We start from the raw sequence: 4,292 nt of genomic DNA, 5'->3' as shown, positions 1-4,292 counted from the left end.
TCCCAGATAAAAAGTTTTATAGCTGGATGAACACAGCAGGCCAAACAGCATCTTAGGAGCAGGAAAGCTGACATTTTGGGCCTCAGGGTCTAGGCCCAAAACATCAGCATTCCTGCTCCTAAGATGCTGTTTGGCCTGCTGTGTTCATCCAGCTCCACACCTCATTATCTCCCATCCCCATCCCCATATAACCCTCCCAATCTACACATCCCTGAGTATTACAAGCAATTTAGCACAGCCAATCCACCTAGCTTGCACATCTTTGGGCTACAGGAGGAAACCAGACCACCTGGAGGAAACCCATGCAGACAAGGGGAGAATATGCAAACTCCACACAGACAGTCGCATGAGGATGGAATTAAAATTGGGTCCCTGGTGCTGTGAGGCTGCAGTGCTAACCACTGAGCCACCATGGCGTCCATATGTTTAAGAAGAAGCTGTACCAAAATGGCTCAGTCAGCTTTACTGTCTATGATAGAACATGATAAAATGACAAGGCTATGCAAATGAACACAGGTGACAATGGAAATCACATGCGAGTCTAACTCATTGCGACACCATGTAGCGGAGGTTACTTCTTTAAGAAACATAACTATCCTGTCTGACATGGTCTGAGGAAACTAACCATCCTCCTTGGGGACTAAACTTAGAACAACTGATGCCTGAGAATATCCGCTGCAGGAGTATTTGGGGAAATAACGATCCACCAATGTGTCGGGATAGCAATCAACTGTCCCTGAAAATTTCAACCTCAAGCATCAGATTTGCAACCCAACCAAACTTCAACAATTTCGAGAGCCAGAGGCCTGGAACAAATGGTGCAATGATAAACCTACTTTACTGAATAAAACGCCAAAGAACTGTGGATGCTATAAATCAGAAACACAAACAGAAGTTGCAGGAAAAGCTCAGCAGGTCTGGCAACATCCATGGAGAGAAATCAGAGCTAATGTTTTGTTTTGTTTTGAACCTACTTTACTAATTTGGAACAATTATACGAAGTATTTAATAACCAGAAATAAAGCTTTGTTGTTGAGGGCTGTATAAGGCAGTTCATTCCTGAAAGGATTAACTAACATCACAAGACAATCTCCACCCGAATTACAAACGACTATTCCTGAGAGGAGTTGACTAGAGTTGCAATTGTTCAGTTATCACTATGTTGTGGAAAAGAATGTTTCAGTAACAGTCATGTGTACTTTGTTTAATTTGAGCGTGAAGTCTCACAGGAGACAGTTATGTATCTCAGATGTAAACAGTTAATAAGTACTATATAATAAGCCTTTTACAGTTTATCAAGTTTAAACCTATTTCCCACTGAAGATCTCTTTGGGCATCCTTCTTCACATAAAATTAATAACTTAAAGTAACATTCACAAGTAACATTAGTGGCAGTGAGTCGCCTGAAAGACTACATGGTCACATCATTAAATATTAGCAACACTGGCATTTGATATTATATTAGATCAACTTCCTTTTCTGGAATCACTCTGTCAGCAAGATGAAAATTTGAACCTCATGGACAATGGAGACCTTTTTAAATAGACAAGTCATTTGGCTTTATTGAGAACTTCATTATGACTTGGTTCATTTCTAATGTTAATCATTATACATTGCTAAGGTTAACCTTGTGGAAACCTTCTCAAACAGATTTAGTCCTAATACTATCTTCTTCTGATTGTTGAAACCACATTTCTAATTAAACTAACCCCGGCAGATCAGTGAACATTATTAACCATCCAGGTGTAATTCATTCCCTATCTTTGGAGAACTTATTTCTCAATGGATGGGCCAACTTTATCTCTGACTCATCAGGAATTAACAAGAATTTTTAAAGTTCCAATACGTGTAAATGACTGAATGTGTACAGCAATTCCCTGCATTAATGGAATATATCAGCTCCCTTAAGTAAATCAAGTGGACTCCACTCTTATCCATCCCATGTGTACATAAATGCACATCCATTCACTTAAAGATATTGTTACCATATGGTCTACTTCAGTTGACAAAGATACTAGCTAAACTCCTGACTTTTCTGCAAGGTGAAATATATATATTGTTTTTTGATATGTGGAAATGATTTATTACTATTTGCACCATCATTTCACTTTTTTTATTAAAGACTTCATCATGTGATTCCTTGTCCTTCTTAGCTATGGTTCAATATATCCTTATCTCAAATCTCCTCAGAATTACAACCATTGATTCTTTATTGCCTATTATAGGAATAGTAATGGTTGATCTGCTGTAAATGTTGAAAATACTTGTATTAGCTGCATTTATCATATTGCAATAAATAAAATGACACAGCATATTTAAAATAGTAACAGCTACATTCTATTTGAACAATATCAAATAAACTATTGAAAATATTATGAAATCATGAGCTTGTGGAATTACAGGTTGATGCGGCTGTCTTGTTTTTTTAAAACATTTTTAAAATCTAAAAACCGCAAGGTAGTGAATCAGCAAGAACCTTAAAAAAATGCGAACATTCTTGATGGGAAATGTTTATGCTCCGATTAAATCAAAAATAAAAACCTCTGGTAGCCAGTTCTGCCTTCTTTTCCCCAATTGCTGAAGGCCAATCTTTCAGATAATGTTTCTCGTGGGCATTTTAGAACCTTTCAACTCCCCTATCTGCTTCAAGCAGCTGTAATCTCAGGTTGACATCCTGCCTTGTGCATTTGGTTGATTTTGTTTATGTATTAATTTTAAAGTCAGTCCATTAATCCCCCTATAAATATTGGCTGAGGTGATAACAATTGACTGAAGCTGTTTTAGGATTACAACACCCTGAAGAATAGTAGCACAAAGCTATTTATTCATAAAAGGAGTAGAATACACAGCAAAGTACACTTGCTTCTTCTCTGTTTCCCTTAACATGGTGTGGGAAGATATATTCTGTTTCAGTTGCTTCATCCAATAATTCTACACAATTCTAAATTCATAATGTTTTGAATAGCTTTGGATATGTTATTCATGTAAAATGTAGCTGTCACTAATTCACCTCTCCTGAATACACTATAAACAATGTTGTTTCTTGCAACAATTGCGTCGTTACATCAGAACATAGGGACAGCAGTAGGCCATTCAGCCCCTCAAGCCTGTTCCACCAATCAATGAGCTCATGACTGATCTGTGGCCCAATTCAATACACCCACTTTTGGCCCATATCCCTGAATCACTTTGCTCAACAATAATGTCTCTCAGATTTAAAATGAACAACTGATCTAGCATCCACTGCCATTTGTGGAAGAGAGTTTCAAACATCTACACTCTTTGTGTGTAGAAGTGCTTCCTAATATCTCTCCTGGATGTTTTGGCCCTAATGTTTAGACTATGCCACTCAGTTCTAGAATCTCTGACCAGTGGAAATAGTTTATCAACCCTGTTTTTTACTGTTAATGTCTTAAAGCCTTCGTTCAGATCTAAATTCTGGAGCAAACAGACCTAATTTGCATAATCTCTCCTCATAACTTAACCCCTGAAGTTCAGGTGTCATTTCTGTGTGCCTATGTCCTACTCACTCCAAGGCTAATATATCTTTCCTAAGATGTGGTGCCCAGAGCTACTCATAGTGCGGGGTTTAACCAGGGTTTTATATGACCGCATCATTATTTCTACGTCCTTATGTATATATGTTATGTGTATATTCAAAGGAGACAACGTCTCAGAGGAAATACATCATCTCCATAAAAATGATTACATGCATCCCAATTTGCAATCCTAGACAAGTGGAACTGTTCATTCATGCTAAAAGTATGAGCATTTTGTAATCCCATGGTTACCAAGGTTCCCTGATACATTGCAAATATTAATGAAATCTGTAAGTGAAAATGTTGTAATTTACAAAATCGAGCTTGTCAGATTCAATCCGGTCAGCAGTATTCAGAGAGATGACTCTTGCCCTTATAGAAAGAAAACATTTTGTTTCCATCGTAGAAGCATCTGCAGCTGTCAGAAAATATGACTGTGAAGACCTACGTAATTGAAATTGGACTGTTTTAAGATGAAACCCTGGAGGCCTTATGATGAAAGTGCAACAAAAGAGAGGGACCCATTTGGAGAAAACAGCTGTTTAGTAACCTGCTGGCATGCCAGCCCAAATAATCAATGATCTTGAGGCAGCAACACTGGGTGAAATGCTTCTCATTAGCAAGGAGGATCAGATATCACTGGGTAGAGGCGCAGAAATAGAGTACGAACCCCATCAAACCCACTGCCCCATTCCAAATGATTGTGACTGATATTGGGTTCCGATTTCCTGCTCACTCTCCAAAGGCCTCGAT

Source organism: Stegostoma tigrinum, chromosome 3, assembly GCF_030684315.1.
Source record: "Stegostoma tigrinum isolate sSteTig4 chromosome 3, sSteTig4.hap1, whole genome shotgun sequence".
Lineage (NCBI taxonomy): Eukaryota > Metazoa > Chordata > Chondrichthyes > Orectolobiformes > Stegostomatidae > Stegostoma > Stegostoma tigrinum.
The sequence above is the reverse complement of the archived record's forward strand: the minus strand, read 5'-3'. Positions refer to the sequence as shown.